This window comes from Hypanus sabinus, chromosome 9 (assembly GCF_030144855.1).
Source record: "Hypanus sabinus isolate sHypSab1 chromosome 9, sHypSab1.hap1, whole genome shotgun sequence".
Classification (NCBI taxonomy): domain Eukaryota; kingdom Metazoa; phylum Chordata; class Chondrichthyes; order Myliobatiformes; family Dasyatidae; genus Hypanus; species Hypanus sabinus.
In genome coordinates, this window is record NC_082714.1 from 74,292,625 (window position 1) to 74,315,537 (window position 22,913).

The 22,913-nt window shown below is 41.8% G+C and overlaps 1 protein-coding gene across 1 annotated transcript in view; it reads left to right on the top strand.

Annotated features, from left to right (window-relative positions):
• The window catches only part of ctnnbl1 (catenin, beta like 1), a 293,894-nt gene that overhangs the window by 60,112 nt on the left and 210,869 nt on the right, over positions 1-22,913 (top strand). The gene's annotated exons all lie outside the window — the stretch shown is intronic.

The window sequence follows — 22,913 nt, forward strand, 5'->3', positions numbered from 1 at the left end:
ATTGCAGAAAAGATGCCAGCATGGATAAAGCAGTGGTTCATTGGCAGGAGGCAAAGAGTGGGAATAAAGGGAGCCTTTTCTGGCTGGCTGCCAGTGACTAGTGTTTGACAGGGTCTGTGTTGTGGTGTTTGAAGGGTCTGTGTTGGGACTGATTCTTTAGAGGTCATATGTCAATGGTTTGGATGAAAATGGGCGGAGAAGCAGGTAGTTTTGAGGAAGTAGGCCGCAGGTGGACTTGGACAGATTAGGAAAATGGGCAAAGAAGTGGCAGATAGAACAGTGTGGGAAGTGTATGATCATGTACTGTGGTAGAAGAAATGAAAGGGTTGACTACTTTCTAAATGGAGAGAAAATAGAGAAAACTGAGATGCAAAGGGACTTGGGAGTCCCTGTGCAGGATTCCTTAAGGGTTAATTTACAGGTTGAGTCTGTGGCGAGGAAAGTCGACCTTCTATAATCTGGCATCATTGAGACCTGAGGAGTGCTGGATTAGTGAAAATGCCAAATTACAGAAGGACCACATTAACCAAAAGCTAACCGCCTCCTCATACCTTTAAAATATCATGTAAATCAGTACAAGTTAGATAATAATGAAACAGAAATATTAAATGAGTAGCAAGTGAAATTTTAATAAAGTAATATACCGTACAGGCGCAGATAAAGATAAAGTAAAGGGTACAGTTGAGCACTTAACGCTTCTAAAGTGAGATGTTTGATATACCTTCAGGCAATGTTACATGTCTGCAAATGTGGGGTTGTCAGAATCATCAACATCTTCATCTTGAAAAATGAGTGAAGCACCAGGAACTGGTGCTAAAACTGGCACAGCAGTTTCTTCAGAAACTGTTGCTGATGGTGGCAGCACATCTGGGTGAGCAGAATCAGAAGTCAGAGAAAGGAGGTCTTCTATATGCCACATTTTACGTGACAGCCAGGCAGCCGAGGATTCGGCGCTGGGCACATCCCTCTTCACTGGCAGCTGCTGCGGGAATCCTCGTTAGTTTTTTTCCTCCACTTAGTAATCTGCTTAAATTCAGTGGGTCACCACGTCTGATCTGAGGTCTTAGGCAGAAGAAAACGGAGCGCCAGCCAGGCGATGCTGGAGGATAGTGCATGACTGCCGGCAGGCGGGTGAGAAGGCAGAGCAACCTAGCGCGTGCCAACTCCCTTGCTGCTGGTAGGTGAGACGGGCGGGTTCTGGGCGGCCGCGCCTCACGCAAATTATATTAATAAATGCAGGAAAACAAGCAGGAATCGCGTCTGTGCTTACAAGAGCGCGCCAATACGTGAACAGATCTAGCGCAACCAAAAGAATGCACAGCAGATTGATACGGTGGCCCAGGAAATTTGAAATTACAGTTGCGCAGAAAATTTGAAATCAGTGCTGGATTATCAAAGAAACCGGATTACAGGTAGTCGGATTAGTGAAGGTCGACCTGTATAATGTTAGCATTCATTTCAAAATGACTAGAATATAAAGCCAAGGATGTAATACTGAGACTTTATAAGACAGTAGTGATGCCTCAGTGGAGTATTGGGAACAGAAAGGATGCGCTGAAACTTGAGAGTGTTCAAGCGAGGTTCATGACAATGATCCCTGGATTGAATAGTTTGTGAGGTAACATTATGATGGACCTGGTGCTGGAGAGTCAGTTTTTGATTCTGCTGCTGGAGCGGGCAGGTTTACCACTGAGGTCAATTTCTTGAAGAAGGCATCAAGGGACACTCGTTCAGAGCTTTTTTTTTGTCATAAATGGCCTTGTAGCAGCTACGGTTCTCGGTAACTGCATGGTAAACTTTGGTGAACCTCCCTGTATTAGGATCTTGCTCCTCTAACTTTGCCATCCCTGCTTCAATGAGACGAAAGGCTTCAGGTAACCTTTTCGTCACAAACTTTTTCGGTTCTGGTGTTCCTAGGTCACAGTTTTTTTTTCTCACACGCTATCATGTGCTGCTCTGGTTCCATAAGGTCTTCATTGGTCAGTTCTTTGGCATGGGAGTCAAGCAACTCTGCAACATCATTTTCACTGATGTCTAACTGCAGTTCATTACCAATATCAACCACAGCTTGCCTGGCTTTGGCGATGTCAGCTGTAAATCCCTGAGAAGCATGCACAAACTGGGGGCACAATTTAAACCACACTCCTTTCATATTTGACTGCTTCACTTCATCCCAAGAATCAACAATATTTTTGATGGCATCATAGATGTTATAATCCCTCCAGAACTCCCTTAAGCTCATCACATCATCTTGGGTAGCCCTGACTGCTTGTGAGAAGGTCCGTCATAAATAATAGGCCTTAAAGGAGGCTATGACTCCCTGATCCATTGGCTGAAGTAGCGATGTGGTGTTAAGAGGTAAAAATATGACTTTTACATTGGGGTGAAGGTCATTTAAAGTGCTTGGATGTCCAGGTGTGTTGACAAACACAAGGAGAATCTTGAAAGGAATTTTCTTGGCCAAGCAATAGCGTTCAACAGCAGGAACAAAATGGTTCAAGAGCCAATCTTCAAAGACGGCAGTTGTAACCCAAGCCTTTGAATATGCCTTCCAAATAATGGGAAGAGATGCCTTAATGATATGGCGAAGTGCTCTTCAAATTAGGGAACTATACACAAGCAAAAGCTTGAGCTTGAAATCCCCGGATGAGTTACCTCCAAACAATAATGTTAGCCTATCCTTCGATGCCTTATGCCCTGGTGCACTTATTTCCTCTTTTGAAATGTAGGTCCTTTCAGGCATTTTTTTTCCAAAATAAGCCAGTCTCATTTACATTAAATATTTGGTCTGGCAAATAACCTGCCTCCTCAATAATCACTCGCAGTACTTAAATCAGCACTCGCTGCTTCACCTCGCACTTTAATATTATGTAAATTTGCCCTCACTTTGAAACGATTGAACCAACCCCTACTCACAACAAATTTTTCATCATGCTGTATGCTTCACTTGCTGTATGTGCAGCTCTTAAATTATTGAAAAGGCTTCGAGCCTTTTCTTGCAATAAAGTAAGGCTAATAAGAATATTACGCTGATTTTGATCGTCTAACCAAATTATCAATAGCCTTTCCATTTCAATAATAAACCCACTGCGTTGCTTAGTAATAATTGTAGCTTTCATTGGGGTAGGGCCTTTCACATGCTCCATTATTCTCACTTTATCCTTTAAAATTGTTCCGATCATTGACCGACTGTAACCTAATGCTTTTCCAATGACCGATGGCGTCTCACCTCTTTCCAATCACTTTATTATTTCCAGTTTATTTTCAATCGTGATTGCTTTCCTTTTCTTTGATGCATCACCAGCACTTGCATCAGATTTACGCTTTGAAGACATGGTTACAAGGGTAATTAAGAGAAAAATTTAAGCCAAGTACAAAGTCACACACTCAGCCCAGTGTCAACGGCAACGTGATCTGAAACTTTTTTGGTTCCTGTGTTCCTAGGTCACGGTCTTCTTTTTTCTCAAATGCTATCATCTGCTGCTCTAGTTCCATAACGCATCCCTTGATGCCTACTTCAAGAAATCTGTATTTACAGTAACTCGGATTTTCAATATAATAGGCTTTATGGCAGGCTGTTCATAAGTACGAATTGTCCGTAAGTCGACTCAGGGACTGTCTGTACTTAAAGGGAATCTGAGGGGAAGCTACTTCATTCAGAGGGTGGTGCGAGTGTGGAATGAGTTGCCAATAGAGGTGGTAAATGTGTGTTCAGTTGTAACATTTAAGAGAAGTTTGGGTAGGTACATAAAGGAGTGGTGTATGGAGAGCGATGGTCCATCTGCAGGTAGGTGGGACTAGCTAGAAAACTAGGTTGGCTCAGAGTAGATATTCTGAAGAGCCTGTTTCTCTGCTGAGTTATTATTTTCTACTTTTAATGAAAAACATCTGAGACTTGTCATACTAATGCTGACACGACATGCTGCTGCATATTTCTTTATAAATGAAAATTATAGTCTTTGGAATTGCATAAATAACTTGGATCATTTATGCCAGTAAATACCACCTTGATCATGTTCCAGGAATGTTGAGGGCCCACTTTCTCATTCTGACAAAGGCTGGAAAACTAAGCATTGATTTTTTTTCATCCGAAGTTCATATTTTCAAAATATAGTGTAGTTTATTGTCACCGATTGCAATATAGGGCTGCTGCATTGGTGTTTTGGAAAGGAATACTTGTTTCCAAAATGTACGTGTGAAACTATCATTAAAATATCAACAGAGGTACATGCCAATCCTTGTGCAATATTGATAGATTTCTATTTGACTATCTTTTGTCGATGTTGCCAGGTGTTCCCTTCCACCTCTTGCACTGGCATATAGAGCTGAGCAAGGTTTCACTTTTTGGCAGTGCCAAAATATGCAGTTTTGTCTGTTTTTGGAGAAGAACACCAGAGCATAAATTGCTTTCTATCTGATTCTCATCACTGTTTCTCTGGATATCTACCCACTACACTGGAAGGTTTACCAAAAGATGGACCTCCAGACTCTTCATCAGTTGTATTTATGGTTAAGAACTATAGTGATGTAGACCACAAATTTTTATTTTTCATTTTGCTCTCGAGCAATAGTCAGCATTGGTTGGGGATGGGGAGAGAGTTATGATTATGATTGAATAATCTTGTAGCTGCAAGAAATGTAGAGAAGAGGATGAGAATTCCAGGAAAAGGGTGTAGAGTGCATGGTGTTTCTTGTTCAAGTGTTTCAATTGTAGTCCCAGTAGTAGTGCTGGTAAATAGAAGTGTTATTTCTATTGTAAATGAGGATACACAGCAACAAAAAATACCTTTTGTGAGGTCTTTAGGTCTTTATTTCCTAAATTGTAGGAGAATGAGGAGAAATTTGACAGAGGTATGAAAATTATGAAGGATACAGATAGGGTTTATACAAGTACACTTTTTCCCCAGAGGATGGGTAGAACTGTGGTGCGTGGCCAAGTGGCTAAGGTGTTAGACTAGCGATCTGAAGGTCGTGAGTTCGAGCCCCAGCTGAGGCAGCATGTTGTGTCCTTGAGCAAGGCAGTTAACGACACATTGCTCCAGTCCACCCAGCTGAAAATGGGTACCAGCAAAATGCTGGGGGCTAACCTTGCGATAGACTGGCATCCTATCCTGGGGGTGGAGAGAGTCTCATATTCTCAGTCGCTTTACGGCACGGAAACCTATAAGGCTCGTGACAGACTAACTTTAACTGGGTAAAGCTAGAACCAGAAGTCATAGGTTAAGAATAAAACGTGAAATATTTGAGGGGATCCTGAGAAGCAACTTCAGTTTTATCATGTGTAGAACAAACTGGCTGCAGGTTTGATTTTAATATTTTAGAGAAGTTTAGGCAAGTACTTAAACACTGTGGGATATGGAGTGGTCAATAAGGGTTCTAAGAGTAAACCTAGCAATTATAGGCCTGTCAGTTTGACGTCGGTGGTGGGTAAATTAATGGAAAGTATTCTTAGGGATGGTATGTATAATTATCTGGATAGGCAGGGTCTGATTAGGAACAGTCAACATAGATTTGCGCGTGGAAGGTCATGTTTGACAAATCTTATTGAATTTTTTGAAGAGGTTACAAGGAAAGTTAACGAGGGTAAAGCAGTGGATGTCTATATGGACTTCAGTAAGCCCTTTGACAAAGTTCTGCATGGAAGGTTAGTTAGGTAGGTTCAGTTGTTAGGTATTAATATTGAAATAGTAAAATGGATTCAACAGTTGATGGATGGGAGATGCCAGAAAGTAGTGGTGGATAATTGTTTGTCAGGTTGGAGGCCGGTGACTAGAGATCACTCAGATCCTCAGGGATCTGTACTGGGTCCCATGTTGTTTGTCATATACATTAATGATCTGGATGATGGGTTCGTAAATTGGATTAGTAAGTATGCAGATGATACTAAGGTAGGTGGGTTGTGGAGAATGAAGTAGGTTTTCAAAGTTTGCAGAGAGACTTAGGCCATTTAGAAGAGTGGGCTGAGCGATGGCAGATGGAGTTTAATGCTGATAAGTGTGAGGTGCTACATTTTGGTAGGAATAATCCAAGTAGGACATACATGGGAAATGGTAGGACATTGAAGAATGCAGTAGAACAGAGTGATCTAGGAATAATGGTGCATAGTTCCCTGAAGGTGGAATCTCATGTGGATAGGGTGGTGAAGAAAGCTTTTGGTATGTTGGCCTTTATAAATCAGAGCATTGAGAATAGGAGTTGGGATGTAATGTTAAAATTGTACAAGGCATTGGTAAGGCCAAATTTGGAGTATTGTGTACAGTTCTGGTCACTGAATTATAGGAAAGATGTCAAAAAAATAGAGAGAGTACAGAGAAGATTTACTAGAATGTTACCTGGGTTTCAGCACCTAAGTTACAGGGAAAGATTGAACAAGTTAGGGTCTTTATTCTTCGGAGCGTAGAAGGTTGAGGGGGGACTTGATAGAGGTATTTAAAATTATGAGAGGGATAGAACGTAGAACATAGAATAGTGCAGCACATTACAGGCCCTTCGGCCCACAATGTTGGGCCAACCCTCAAACCCTGCCTCCCATATAACCCCCCCCCCACCTTAAATTCCTCCATATTCCTGTCTAGTAGTCTCTTAAACTTCACTAGTGTATCTGCCTGCAGTACTGACTCAGGCAGTGCATTCCACGCACCAACCACTCTCTGAGTGAAAAACCTTCCTCTAATATCCCCCTTGAACTTCCCTCCCCTTATCTTTGTTGTGGTTTCTCGTGCCCCACAAACGACCAGGAGACGCAGAAGATTCTTCAAGAAGTATTAAACTTTAATTTGCAAATCAAAGCTGAGATAGTCATTGAGCTAGTCGCTGATTGCCCACCGATCCTTGTACATAGCATTTTTTATAGCAATCTCCTGGTTTAGTTGCATTAGCTTCCTCTTATTAACACACCATTGCCTTCTACATTCAATTGGATACATGCATAGCAAATAGCAATCTCAGACTACATAATCCATATCTCTTAGCTTTCTCTTATTAACACACCATTGTCTTCTACATTCTTAAGATTTCGTTCTCTAGCAAATAGCAAGTTCAAAGCTGACTACATAGTTTTGGTTACACAGCAAACAATGCAACTTTTATAATCCAATATATTCCCCCCTTTGAGACCCAGAGGGTCTCACACAGAGAAAGACTAAGAGTCTGCGCACAAAAGCCCCAATAAACTCAAGCACTTATTCCCAAATCTCAAGTTAAACTATAATTTTCTGCACCCTCAAAGTATTCTCTCCCTGTTACCCTGGGCCGCTGATCCAAAAACCTGTCCCTCTGTACCTGAGACAGGGAAAAAGACTCAGAAGCCCTTACAATCTACTCCCACATTGTCGTTTTGCTCTTGTTCATCCTGCAGGTGTTGTAGGCTGTAACGATACATTTTCGGTGTTTCTTTCTCCACTAAGCTTGCTTCAGTAATTGCCACGAGCATCGGAAATTGTTTGGTTGCAGCACGCACTACAAGAGATTTGAGACAAGGAAGAAAGCAGCACAGCACAAGCGCAAAGCTCAACAATACAATACTGACAGTTATTGCCATTTTAGTCAGCCATGCTCCCCATCCTCCGAGTCTACTTTCTAACCAGTCAAAGAACTGATGTTCAAACCCTGCATTCTGTGGCATACCTCGCACTGTGACAAGACAAAGTCCATTGAAGCCTGTAAATAAGGTGACCAAAAACCATCCTTCTTTATTTTCTTTATCACTTCCCCCCCTTGCACAATGGTCCATCCCATGCGCTTCTGAAATCAGAATCGTCAGGAGAGGGGTGGGCGCTACCAACAAACCATCTTCCATGCTCCACAAGCCTTCCGGGTTCTGCTTGGCCCCCCTTTTTCTCCACATTGTCTGTTCTGCCAAAGTTGCCTTACCTTGTATTTCAATTAGGTCCTCTACGTCAGGTTCTGGAGTTAGGCTTACCTGGGGGGCAATGGCAGCTGATGTACACCCAGACGCTTTTCTGGCTTCCTCGTCCGCAGCTTGATTTCCCTTTGTTATTACATTATTTCCCTTTTTATGTGCCTGGCATTTTACTATCGCCAATGCTTTAGGTTTCATTATGGCTTTTATTAAGTCTAGAATTTGCTGACAATGTTGTATGGGATCTCCACTGCTTTTTTAAAATCCTCTCTGTTTCCACACTGCCCCGAACAAATGGCATACTCCATGAGCATATGCTGAATCAGTATCGATGTCTACTTTCTCACCTTCCATCATTTCACACGCTGCTGTCAGGGCTTTGATTTCCGCTAGTTGGGTGGAACACAGATGGGGACAGGACTCCATGCTAGTAATCTTATAGCTCGACTGATCCTGCTGCACTACTGAGAACCCTGCATGATTTCCATCATAATCCCTATAACAAGAGCCATCTACGAACAGAACCTTTTTATCTGCATCCTCTAGTGGTTCTGACCGTAAATCTCTGTCAATTTGGCAAACGTCATCGTCTTCCCTACACAATCTTGGGATTCTCCTTCATAGCCCTAAGGGACAAAATCGGCTATATTACTGGTAGTGCATCTCTGTATAGTTATGTCAGGAAATGTCACTAGCATCTGATACGCTGCTATCCTGGCTGGTGTCAGCACGAATTTCCCTCTTTCCAGCAATTCTGCTACTTTGTGGTGTGTGTACAGAGTCACAGGATAGCCCAGGGTTACAGATGATCCCTTTCCATATGCATAGTACAGCGCCACCAATCCCTGATAACAAGGAGGATACCCCTGAGCCACCTCATCTAGTCTCGTACTGCAGTATGCTATCGGCTGCTTTGCTTTTCCTGTGCCTGTCTCTTGTGTTAGAACCGCTGTGACATAACCCTCCTGTCGGTTGGATACGTACAAATGAAAAACCTTCTCGAAGTCAGACAAAGCTAATGCTGGTGCTGACTGCAATTCCTGCTTAATAGTATTGAAAGCTATCTCCGCCTCTCCATTCCACTGTAAGCCGTTCTTCAAATTTGTATGTCTTGCTTCTTTCATTATCTTTCTCAAAGATGCCACAATCTCAGCATATTCTCCTATCCAATCTGAGCTGTACCCTGCCATTCCCAAAAACTGCCATCATCTGCCCTACAGTCTGGGGTTTTGGGGCCTTAGTTATTGCCTCAATCTGATCTGCTGCTATTGCCTTCACTCCCTTGGATATTACCCTGCCTAAGTATTCCACTTGCTGCGTGCAAAATTGCAGTTTCTTTTTGGATACTTTATGTCCTTCATGCGCCAGCTTCTCTAACAGAGTTATAGTGTCTTGCTCACACTGTTCCTTACTGTGGGAGCAAATCAACAGGTCATCCACATACTGTAACAATGTACTTTCCAATGGCATGCCCTCTAGGTCTACCTTCAACACCTGATTAAAAACGTGTGGTGAATGTTTAAATCCTTGTGGCATTCTGGTATAGGTATACTGAGCATCTTTGTAGGTAAATGCAAACAGATACTGACACTGGTTGGCTAGAGGAATGCTGAAGAAAGCCGAACACAAATCAATCACTGAAAAGTAACTTGCTTCTGGTGGAACATTAGTCAAAAGCGTGTGTGTGTTGGGGACTACCGCTGGCCAGTCCTCTACCACATCATTTACCGCTCGCAAATCATGCACCAATCTCCACTTAGATTTATCAGCTTTTAAGACCGGCAGCAACGGGGTATTGCATGGACTGTTTGTTCTTTTAAGCACTCCTATTTCAAGCAACCCCTGCACTGTCAATGCTAATGCTTCTGGTCTTAGAGGGTATTGTGGTCTCCTGGATGGAATTGCTCCCCTTTTCAGCCTTATTTCCACCGGACTAGCTGTTTTTATTTTCCCTACGTCCGTGTCATGCTGTGACCACAGAATAGATGGCAACTCATCTAACCTTCTATCCTTCTGCTGGCCTCTTTTCTTTCCCAGCAAGGGCAGGTGTGGTTGGGGAGTTATTTCGACCTCTCTCACTGTCCCTACCATATCTACACTTACCATTATTTTAATACAATTGTTGTCTTCTGATATCCACACCTCTGGCGTGATTTTCCTCCACACTGTTACGGTTTCAGCACTCTTAACTAAGGGTCCTAAGTCTTTAGACTGATATCCCTTGTTTACCAACAACGTTAAGTGGGGCGTAGCCTCCGGTATCCTGTACCATTTTTCTAAAAAGGTGTTCCACTTAACTTGTAAAGCTGCCCCTTACTTTCCAATTATCACAGCCTCCCCTTCCAGATGCTGTTGGGTACATGCCTCCAGGTGCCATCTCTCCTCTAACTCCCTGCTCTGAGTCTCGTCAAAAATCACTGTACAATGTAGCTCAGATTTGGGCATTACAGCCCTGGGTAATATAGCCTGCACGCCCCTTTTCCATTTTTCCCAGGTTCCCTGAATCTGATCTGCGATGTCTCCTATCCAAAAGACATTAGCCTTCTTGTCTTCTCGCACTATCAATTGAGCCCCTGCTCTTTCCACACTCAACCCATTTCTGGTGCATTCTAATTTTAATTCCAGTTTCAATAAGGCATCTCTGCCTAACAAATTAATCGGAGTTCCTTTAAATACTAGCACCGGCAAAACAATTCCTTTATTTCCCATTCTCAACCTCACTGGAGCCGTGCACTGTGTCAACTGTGTTTTTCCCGAGAACCCTACCGTCTTCATAATCTTTCCTGACATGGGTAGGTGAAGGGCATACTGTGGCTGTACACAAGTGTAAGTGGCTCCAGTATCTATCATCATTGGTGTCAGTTGCCCTTCTAACATAACCTGAACAATGGGTTCCTAGTCTGCCTCCTTTGTAATTGGGTAATGTCCCTTCCCACTTGAGTTCTCGGGGCACCCCTAATACCTCGCATAGGGGTTCACAGGTCCGCTTGGGCCTGTGGGGGCTGGTCCTTGGCTAAACTTTAGTTCCCTTCTTATCGGTTCCTGCTGGTGTGTGTGACAGACAATCTCTTCTCATGTGACCTGGCTGATTACATCCCCAACACAATCTCTCTACCTCTCTTTCCCCATTTCCTCACTGGTCCCCTCTGCCCATAGCTCCTCTGTCCCCCTCCTTGGGACTTCCAGTCCTGTCTGGGCTGTTTGAATTTAGTCTGTTCCTGATAGGGCATTTGTGGGAATGCTCCTCCAAAGACGATGATTATTGGCATGGGGTTTTCCGGCCCTTGTCTTACAGTATGATCGGTTCCTCCATATAGCAGTGCTTCATCCAGTTCGATGGCTGTACTCGGACCGGTGGTTGCTGGCAGCATCTTTTTGCTTTTCTCTTTTTCCTTCTTTTTGAGTTCTTCGAGCTGCATTTGTATTAACTTTCTTTGCACCTCTTCCTGCTGCTCAGCCAACCTTCATTTGTCTTTCCGGTATTTCTCAACCGTATGGACTACGTGATCTCTAAATTCTTGTGGGGTCATTGACGTCAGCCCAACCACTTCTTCCAGTTTGGATTTTACTTGCGGAGGCATTGCATCCAAAATGCTATGTCGGAACAGTGTGATGATAAATAAGCTATTTTCCACCTCTTGCTCAGTCTCCAGTCTCCACCTTTTCAACTGGTTTTCTACGTAGGCTGCTGGGTTTTCAGTGTCTTCCAGTGGATCCCCTTTTAAGGCTTTGGGGTCCACTTTGGGTAGGTAAAGCTTCCTGAGGGCCTGCCATACCCTCTGCCTCACTCTGTCAAACCTGTCTCCATCAGTTCTCGGGTCGTTCGAGTTTACTATGCCAGCCATTTCCATTAGTTCGTTAAATTTGGAGGTTCCCATCAACCTTATCAATAGTGCCTTCAAATCTCCCATAGCCAATAATCGTCCCGCTGTTTCTTCTTCAAAGGCTCGAATCCATTTCCCTGCTCCTTCATGTAGATTGAGCAGAGTGTTTTTCAGCCCTTCTTGGTCCTGGGATCCCCAAGGGATATACTGCACTTGCCCTGATCCTTTAACTAACAACTGCATCATTCTTCCTCCTCCTTCCCACCTGCCCTGGCTCTCCTCCTCACCTGACTCCCCATCTGTCTCAGGGTATGTCTTTACTGCCTCCCACACAAATGTCTCCGGGGTCCTCTTCTTCCCTCAGTCTCCCTGTGGAGTCCTTCCTTTCTGTCTTGATTCAATACTTGGTTGGCCCCTGGAGTTTTTTCCGCATCTCCTCTGGCAATCTCTTTTCTTAGGTTTATCTTTTGGTTTGTAATTTTTAACTAGTCCCTCCATTTCTTCGCACAAGCTTACATCAAACGTTCCTTCTCTTGGCCACTTTGTGACCAGTTTTTTGGTTCTTTTTTCCCATTTTTCTGAAGTTTTTGTGATCTCATATTTATTTACTGGGAATTTTTTGCTCAGAATCTCTACTGCCGTTCCTTTACCTGTCATGTTATTCTCTTTTTAAGGTATTTCAGAGATTCACAGTTCGTTTACTGGATAATATTATTTACTCTAATTCTATGCCTAGTCTATCGTCTATCTACCAGCGCTTTAAACTATATATTGGACTGTCCTTGTTTCCTATTCTGTTCTGCCCGTACAGACCTCTATTCAGAGCGGTATCCACAGAACTTTCTCTTTGCACCTCGTCTATTCAGACGCTTATCTCTTAAGGCGGTATCCATGAGGATTTTCTCTATTTTCCCTTTCCCTGCCCGTTTAGACCTTCGTTTTTTACGAAGTGGTATCCACAGAGATTTACCAGCACCATGTGGAATTTTTCTTAACTTCTTATTAACTTATTTTTACTTACCCTCACTGCAGTGTTCTTGATCAATCCTCTGAGCCTCCTGTTGACCCCCAGTTCTGCCAGATTCTTTGGACCAGAGAGACCCTTCAGCAGTGGTTCCACACTTCTGAGACTCTGACCTCCCCAAAACCAACAGAATTCTTAGTCCAAATTGTCATACACCCTTAATTCTGTCAGCCCTGTAGGGGTCCCTGGAGGACTGGGAAGCGGCCCCAATCTGCCGTTTCCTTTCCGGTCCTGTTATGGTCGCCAATTTTGTCGTGGTTTCTAGTGCCCCACAAATGACCAGGAGACACAGAAGATTCTTCAAGAAGTATTAAATTTTAATTTGCAAATCAAAGCTGAGACAGACATTGAGCTAGTCACTGATTGCCCACCGATCCTTGTGCATAGCATTTTTTATAGCAATCTCCTGGTTTAGTTGCATTAGCTTCCTCTTATTAACACACCATTGCCTTCTACGTTCAACTGGATACATGCATAGCAAATAGCAATACATAATCCATAGCTTCCTCTTATTAACACACCATTGTCTTCTACATTCTTAAGATTTCGTTCTCTAGCAAATAGCAAGTTCAAAGCTGACTACATAGTTTTGGTTACACAGCAAACAATGCAACTTTTATACTCCAATACCTTAAAGCCATGTCCTCTTGTACTGAGCAGTGGTACCCTAGGGAAGGGGCACTGGCTGTCCACTCTGTCTATTCCTCTTAATATCTTGTACACCTCTATCATGTCTCCTCTCATCCTCCTTCTCTCCAAAGAGTAAAGCCCTAGCTCCGATAATCTCTGATCATAATCCATACTCTTGAAACCAGGCAGCATCCTGGTAAATTCCTCTGTACCCTTTCCAATGCTTCTACATCCTTCCTATACTGAGGTGACCAGAATAGATAGAGTTGACCTGGATAGGCTTTTTCCAATGAGAGTAGGAGAGATTCAAACAAGAGGACATGAGTTGAGACTTAGGGGGCAAAAGTTTAAGGGTAACATGAGGGGGAATTTCTTTACTCAGAGAGTGGTAGCTGTGTGGAATGAGCTTGCAGTAGAAGTGGTAGAGGCCAGGTTTGGTATTGTCATTTATAGCAAAATTGGATAGGTATAGGGACAGGAAAGGAATGGAGGGTTATGGGCTGAGTGCGGGTCAGTGTGATTAGGTAAGATTAAGCGTTTGGCACAGACTAGAAGGGCTGCAATGGCTTGTTTCCGTGCTGCAATTGTTATATGGTTATATAGCAACAGTTTAGCATGCACTATATGGACTGAAGGGCCTGTTGATGTGCTGTACTGTTCTATGACTATGTTGATTGAGAAATATTGGTTAGACCACCTGGAAAAAATACTTTTTTAATCGTGTTGTGGAACTCATGACAATCGCTTGAACAGATAGATCAATGTTTCACTTAATGGACTGCATTGCCAGTACTACCATGTTTTATACTTAAGACTTTACAGTTGACTCCTAGTTAGACCATTACCACCCACCGTAACCATGGTCACCACTTCACAAACTACCACCCACCTGTACCCATGGTCACCACTTAGCCCGTCTGTGTAGAGTTTGGCAGGTATGATGTTGTGGGTGTCACTGAGTAGTGGTTGAAATAATGTTATAGTTGGGGGTTTAACATCCAAGGATACACATTGTATCAAAAGGACGGGTAGGTAGGCAGAGGGAGTAGGGTGCTTGGTTGGTAACAACATGAAATCAAATCCCTTGGATTAGGTGGCAAGATCAGAAGATGTAGAATCCTTGTGGGTAGAGTTTAGAAACTGCAAAAGTAAAAATACCCTGATGGACCTTCAAATAGTAGCCAGGATGTGGGTTAAAAATTACAATGGGATATTGAAAAGGCATGTAAAAAGGGCAATGTATGATAGTCGTGGAGAAATTCATTTTGGTGCTGGATCCTAGGAGAGAGAATTTGTAGAATTCCTACAAAATGGGTTTTTAGTGTAGCTTGTGGTTGAGCCCACTAGAAGAAAGACAATTCTGTATTCAGTGTTGTGCAATGAACCAGATTGATTAAGGAGCTTAAGGTAAAAGAACCCTTAGGAGGCAGTGATTATAATATGATAGAATTCACCCTGCGGTTGAGAGGAGAAGATAAAGCCAGATGTATCAATATTACAATGAAGTAAAGTAGTCACAGAGGCATGGACAAGGAGCTGGCCAAAGTTGATTGGAAGGGGGGGTACCAGCACGGATAACGGCAGAATAGCAATGGCTGAATTTCCTGAGGGCAATTTGGAAGGTGTAGCTTAGATACATCCCAAAGATGAAGAAGTATTCTATAGGGAGGATGAGGCAATTGTGACTGATAAGGGAAGCATTAAAGGAAATGAGAGGAAATATAATATGTAATATAATATAATATAATACTATTAGGAAGTTAAAGGATTCGGAAGTTTTTAAAAACCAGCAGAAGACAACTAAAATAGCTATTAAGAATGAAAAGATGAACTCTGAAGGGTAGCTAGCCAATAATATAAAAGAGGATACCAAAAGCTTTTCCAGATATAGAAGAGAGGCAAGATTGGATATTGGACCACTGGAAAATGACACAGGAGCAGTAGTAATGGGGGACAAAGAAATGGCATACAAACTTAGTAATGTTTGTGTCAGTCTTCAATGTGGAAGACACTAGCAGTATGCAAAAAAATTGAGTGTGTCAGGCTACAGAAGTGAGTGCAGTTGCTATTACGCTGGAGAAGGTGCTTGGGAAGCTGTAAAATCTGAAGGGAGGTAAATCATGTGGACCCAGATGCACTATGCCCCAGGGTTCTGAAATAGGTAGCTGAAAAGATAGTGGAAGCATTAGTAGTAGTCTTTCAATAATCACTTGATTCTCAGATGTTTCCAGAAGACTGGAAAATTGCAAATGTCATTCCACTCTTTAAGGAGAGTCAACAAGGGTCTCAGCCCAAAATGTTAACTGTTTATTCCTTCCATAGATGCTACTTGACGTCATGAATTCATCCAGCATTTCTTGTGTTGCTCTGGATTTCCAGTATCTCTTTTCTAGAATCTGTGGTTCCAACATTGTCTCTCATGTCCCATTTCAAACCAATAAAAACTGGAATGGAAGCAAATCATCCTCAATCCTATGGATTGCCTAAGAAGAAAATCTGCCAAATAATACTTGACCAGAACAGTCTTGGAATTTGGTGGAACTTTGTATGTTCATAAGTGAACCAGAGATGTTGGAATTGGAAGAGGAAAGTCCAGGTGGAATGCAGAGCTCCACCTGTTAATTAATGGATTCAAAGGCAGCTTACCTTGCCTATCTCAACCCTACTTTCTGCATCCAGAAATCTCAGTGTTATTGTGTATTTTAAGTGAATATACGCATCCTCTAGTAATAGTCAAACATTTATAGAAGAGAAAGGAATACTAAGGCCAGAGAAAGATACTTTTTGGATTTTTGGAGGACTAATCAAATGCTTTGTTAAAATTGTTAGTTTAAGTGGAAGACTTTGAAGAAGATTAAGAAAGCGGCAGGAAAAATTAGAGAGAGAATTAGTCACTATATGAATGGTTAACATCCCAAAGCATATTAATGGTCTAAATATTGGGGGCATAAACACGAAAAGCAGATAAGGTGATGAAGAATGCAAGTGTTCTTTTACATTTGATTTAAATCTGATTTGCTGCAAGCAGTTGTGTGTTTTGTAACACATTGATATCTATTGACCATTGCAGACATTAACTTTATAAAATATCAAATACTGTGAATTCTCATTTATCCTATATTTAGGCATGGGGGATTCTCCTGCAGCCAGCACAAAATTTCTTGGAATATGAAGCAATGCTATAAAATGCTCAAACACTAAATTTAATTTCAATTGTCATGCAAAATAACTGTGAAAATCTATAGTTAATTTACATTTATATTAGGGGCAGGGCAGTTGTAAGTTGTATAGCAGCAACATCCTCTTTGAAGATTTGGCAAGTACAGTCATTCATCTGGTTTAAATTTGCTGTATTTTAATATTGTTAGCCTTAAAATATAGAATTGCAGTGTTAAATAAGGGTAAGGGGCTGATGTATAGTTTGGCAAGTGTGTTAAAGGTGTGTGCAAAAAATACAAGAGTATACTATATAATAGTAGAGCTTTGAGCAATTCTCATTATACCAGGATACTTAAGCAACTGGTATCTGCTCGATGGTTGAGATTTTACTGTTGTTCAAAATACAGTCGGCCCTCCTTATCCACAAATTCAATCAACCACGAATCGCGAAAACCCGGAAGTGCTCTTCCAGCACTTGTTGATCAAGCATGTACAGACTTTTTTCTTGTCATGTTCCCTAAACAATGCAGTATAACAACTATTTTACATCGCATTTACATTGTATTAGGTATTATAAGTAATCTAGAGATGATTTAAAGTATACGGGAGGATATGCGTGGGTTATTGTGGATCGGGATTGAAAAAAATCGGAAGTTCTCTTACTAAGTAAGTTAGAACAGGTACATCCGGTATTATTTAGCGTCAGTTAGTCAAACGTTTGTCTTAGTATATAGTATATATTTTACCTTTCTGTGCATATAAAACGCTTAAGAACGTACGTTTCAGCGCCGGCTCGGGAACAAAAGTTCCCGAGTTTGATCCAGTAACGACCCCTCCGGAGTGTGCTCTCCACCGTGCCAGGTTGAAGTGGAGGATCAAAAACCTAAAAACCAATAATTAAACCACTGCGTTGCTTAGCAATAATTGTAGCTTTCATCGGGGCAGGGCCTTTCTCACTTTATCCTTTAAAATTGTTCCGATCATTGACCGATGTAGCCTAATGCTTTTCTGATGATCGATGGCGTTTCACCTCTTTCCGATCGCTTTATTATTTCCACTTTATTTCCAATCATGATTATTTTCGTGAACAGAAACACTGTGGATTCAGATCTTTGCCACTGGGTCCTAAAGTCCACTGTACTGAGACAAGTTAAATAAGGTCTGGGGTTCCGCTGGGTCCTAAGGACCACCGCATTAAGACAGGTTGAATAAGAGACGAGCATCCGCGAAGTGTCCCGGAACTATTCCCTCGCGGATAAGGAGGGAGAACTGTACTGCCGTGTGTATTCTCTTTGAATCTTTCTTCAATCATGAAAGTAGATTTAGTTCTTGTATTTAACAGATTAAATTATTATTATTGCACTATTTTGGCTGAATGTTTATATATTGTGGGCCTACCTTCTATAATGCATAAAATAGGTTTTAAGCTCCTGGACTTTGTTTTGTCCACATTAATGTGTTAGCCCTTGGGGTCTTCAAATGCAAGGCAAGTTTTTGGTTAAGATGTACTTTCAGTTGTATTACACTTTTTATTCAGTCTAGTGCATATTGGCTGCAGTTTTTTTTCTAAATAGGAATTTTGCATGGCAGCAATTCCAGTCAGGTTTGCAGAAATGACTTTAGTAATTCTGTTGATTGGAGCTGATTGTGTAATATTGTGGGAGTTTTGTGGGATTGTAAGAATTTGCAGTGTTACAAATATTTTTAGATACATGGGCCAGTCTTTCATTAAATATGACATTTTTGCAAAATGTGCCTCAGAAAAAGATCTTTGAAAGATTTATTTTGAATATTCTTAAATCTGTTATAATTGACCCTATAGAGTCAAGGGATCAGGTTAATTTAGAATGTTGTTCAGTGCGCCATATTCACTTGCACTGTTAGGTATAAAATAAGAATGAACTTATAGATATGTGAGGAAAAAGACTCATTCAGGAATCAGATTATGTCTTTGTTCTAAACTATCTACTTTGTCAGAATATTCAGTGCTTAATGTTGACTCAGTCCATCAGCATATCAGCACAACATTGTTCCTGAGGGCAAACCAAAATTCATGCAAGGTTGATTATTTGCTATCTAGAAATAATACAGAAGACAAAAAATAAGATCATAGGACATCAGAGTAGAATTAGGCCATTCAGTCTGTTGAGTTTGCTCCAGAATTTCATCATGGCTGATCACAGTCCCCCTCAACCCAATTCTCCTGCCTTCTCCCCATAATAAGACCATAAAATGAATTTAAATACTAATCCAGTTAAGCCATCTGATAGAGGGGAAAAGATATACATCAATTAAAGCAATGAGATGTGTGACAATACTGTATTAATTTTGACTGTTAAGTGGAAAAGGGCTTAATCAGTGCATTGAATAGGGGACTCCAGATGCATTATAATCAAACTTTTGTTGCGGAAGTTGTTGCTGAATGATAAAGGCTCTTCAGAGAGAGGATTTGGATATCCTTGTGAGAATAAGTAAGTTCATTCAAATCGTGGGTGTCCCAGATTGACTAAAATTATAGAGGCTAAAAAGAGTTAAGAAAAATGTGCAACATTTTAAAGTTCATAATGTGATAGAAAACTAAATTAAATTTAGTAAGTGGAGCTGGAGGAAAGTGAAGATGATGGGCAGGTCTCGTGAGAGCAGGGGAGGGGAAAAGAAGGGTTAAAAGGGCTGGAGGGATAAGGGATAGTGGGGAGATTAAGGCTCGAAAAGGGAGTAATAGCATATTCTTGGGCAACATGAAAGAATCCAAAGGTATTTTTACAAATGCAAATAGTATACTTGTTTTTGAAGAAATGTTAAAGGTAACTAAGGGCCAGACTAAGGACCTACCGAGCTATTGCACACCCTCGCTTCAGGAAGTTTGATCATCTGCCTTCAACTCCCCAAGTATAGGCAGAGAGTGAAACAGCACCAGTAGTGAAGACTGAGAAGGTATGGGCAAGGGAAGCACAGGAGCGCTTACAGGACTGCTTTGAATCGGTCTAGACCATTTTAGATGTAGTAGATGTAGTGTATATGGATTTCAGCAAGGCATTTGATAAGGTACCACGTGCAAGGCTTATTGAGGCATGAGATCCAAGGGGACATTGCTTTGTGGATCCGGAACTGGTTGTCGATGGGTCATATTCTGCATGCAGGTCGGTTACCAGTGGAGTGCCTCAGGGATCTGTTCTGGGACCCTTACTCTTTGTGATTTTTATAAATGACCTGGATGAGGAAGTGGAGGGATGGGTTAGTAAGTTTGCTGATGACACAAATGTTGGACATGTTGTGTATAGTGTGGAGGGCTGTCAGAGGTTACAGTGGGACATTGATAGAATGCAAAACTGGGCAGAGAAATGGCAGATAGATAAGTGTGAAGTGGTTCATTTTGGTAGGTCGAATATGATGGCAGAATATAGTATTAATAGTAAGACTCTTGGCAGTGTGGAGGATCAGCGGGTTCTTGGGGTCCAAGTCCATAGGATGCTCAAAGCAGCTGCACAGGTTGACACTGTGGTTAAGAAGGCATAAGGTGTATTGGCCTTCATCAATCATGGAATTGAATTTAGAAGCCAAGAGGTAATGTTGCAGCTATATAGGACCCTGGTCAGACCCCACTTGGAGTACTGTGCTCAGTTCTGGTCGCCCCACTACAGGAAGGATGTGGAAGCCATAGAAAGGGTGCAGAGGAGATTTACAAGGATGTTGTCTGGATTGGGGAGCATGCCTTATGAGAATAGGTTGAGTGAACTCGGCCTTTTCTCCTTGGAGCGACGGAGGATGAGAGGTGACCTGATAGAGGTGTACAAGATGATGAAAGGCATTGATCGTATGAATAGTGATTTTTCCCAGAGCTGAAATGGTTGCCACAAGAGGTCACAGGTTTAAGGTGCTGGGGAGTAGGTACAGAGGAGATGTCAGGGGTAAGTTTTTTATTTAAAGAGTGGTGAGTGCGTGGAATGGGCTGCTGGCAACGGTGGTGGAGGCGGATCTGATAGTCTCTTTTAAGAGGCTTTTAGATAGGTACATGGAGCTTAATAAAATAGAGGGCTACAGGTAAGCCTAGTAATTTCTGAGGTAGGGGCATGTTCAACACAACTTTGTGGGCCGAAGGGCCTGTATTGTGCCGTCGGTTTTCTATGTTTCTATGTATTCAGAGATTCATTTTCTGGTTGAGTATGCTGTATTTGTTACCAACTTCATTACAACATATGTGGAGTGTGTGCCTACAAAGACTTGCTGTACTCTCCCAAACCAAAAGCATATTCAAGGACATTTTCAACGTGTCACTGCTATGGATGGAAGTTCCCACTTGCTTCAAAAAGGCAACAATTATAGCAGTGCCAAAGAAGAATAATGAAACCTGCCTTAATGACAATCGCCCAGTAATGCTCACATTTACAGTAATGAAAAGCTTTGAGACATTGGTCGTGACTAGACTGAATTCCTGCCTCAGCAAGGAACTGGACCCACTGCAATTTGCCTATTGCTACAATGGGTCAACAGCAGATGCAATCTCAATGGCTCTTCACATAGCCTTAGACCACCTAGACGATACAAATAACTGTGTCAGAATGCTGTTCATCAACTATAGCTCAGCATTTAACACCATCATTCCCACAATCCTGATTGAGGAGTTACAGAATCTGGGTGTCTGTATCTCCCTCTGCAGTTGGACCTTCGACTTCCTAACCCGAAGACCATAATCTGTGCGCATTGGTGATAATATCTCGTCCTTGCTGACGATCAACACTGGTGCATTTCAGGGATGTGTGCTTAGCCCACAGCTCAACTCTCCCTATACCCATGACTGTGTGGCTAGACATAGCTCAAATACCATCTATAAATTTGCTGATGATACAACCATTGTTGGTAGAATCTCAGATGGCAATGAAAGGGCGTACATGAGTGAGATATACCAACTAGTGGAGGGGTGCCGCAGCAACAACCTGTCACTCAACATCAGTAAGACGAAAGAGCTGATTGTGGACTTCAGGAAGGGTAAGAGGAAGGAACACATACCAATCCTCATAGAGGGATCAGAAGTGCAGAGAATGAGCAGTTTCAAGTTCCTGGATGTCAAGATCTCTGGTCCCATCATATTGATGAGCTATAAAGAAGGAAAGACAGCGACTATACTTCATTCGGAGTTTGAAGAGATTTGGTACGTCAACAAAAACACTCAAAAACTTCTGTAGATGTACCCTGGAGAGCATTCTGACAGGCTGCGTCACTGTCTGGTATTGGGGGGAGGGGAGACTACTGCACAGGACTGAAAGAAGCTACAGAGGGTCATAAATTTAGTTGGCTCCATCTTGGGTACTAGTCTACAAAGTACCCAGGATATCTTCAGGGAGCGGTGTCTCAGAAAGGCAGCATCCATTATTAAGGACCCCAGCACCTAGAGCATGCCCTTTTCTCACTGTTACCATCAGGTAGGAGGTACAGAAGCCTGAAGGTACACACTCAACGATTCAGGAACAGCTTCTTCCCTTCTGCTATCCCATTCCAAAATGGACATTGAACCCATGAACACTACCTCACTATTTCAATTTATTATTTCTGATTTTGCACAATTTTTAATCTATTCAATATATACTGTATTTATTTAATACATTATGTATTGCATTGAATTGTTCCTGCTAAGTTAACAAATTTCACGACACATACTGATGATCATAAGCCTGTTTCTGATATTGACCATCAATGGAATTAAAGTTGGCTGCAATTGGAAATAGGAGATACTTGACCATTTAGGTGTCCTTAAAGTAAAATGAATAAGTTAACAAAAGATGGAAGATTTCTACACAATTGATTATTCTTCGTGGATATCTGTATACGGCCAAAGGTACATGCTTCCTTGCATAATTAAAGTGAAAGGGATAAATCTGAAAGCTATATATCAGTGAGTGTAATTTCTTTATGGACAAGGTGATTGGAGGAAAGTATAGTGGGGATGTCAGAAGTAAAGGTTTTTTACACAGAGAATGGTGATGCCTGGAGCAGGGATGGTGGTACTGATAAATATATTAGGAGCAGTAAAGAAACTCTTAGATAGATACATGAATGATAGGAAAATTGAGGGTTGTGTAGGAAGGAATGGTTAGATTGATCTTAGAATATGTTAAAAGGTCAGCACAGCGTTGTGGGCCAAAGGGCCTGTTCTATGTTTTAAATTTTTTGATGACTCAGCATTTGCAGAAGCATGGACAAAGCATGGAAGTCAGATAGTTTAAATAGACAATAGATGCAGAAGTAGACCATTCGGCCCTTCGAGCCTGAACCACCATTCTGAGATCATGGCTGATCATCTACTATCAATACCCGGTTCCTGCCTTGTCCCCATATCCCTTGATTCCCCTATCCATAAGATACCTATCTAGCTTCTTCTTGAAAGCATCCAGAAAATTGGCCTCCACTGCCTTCCGAG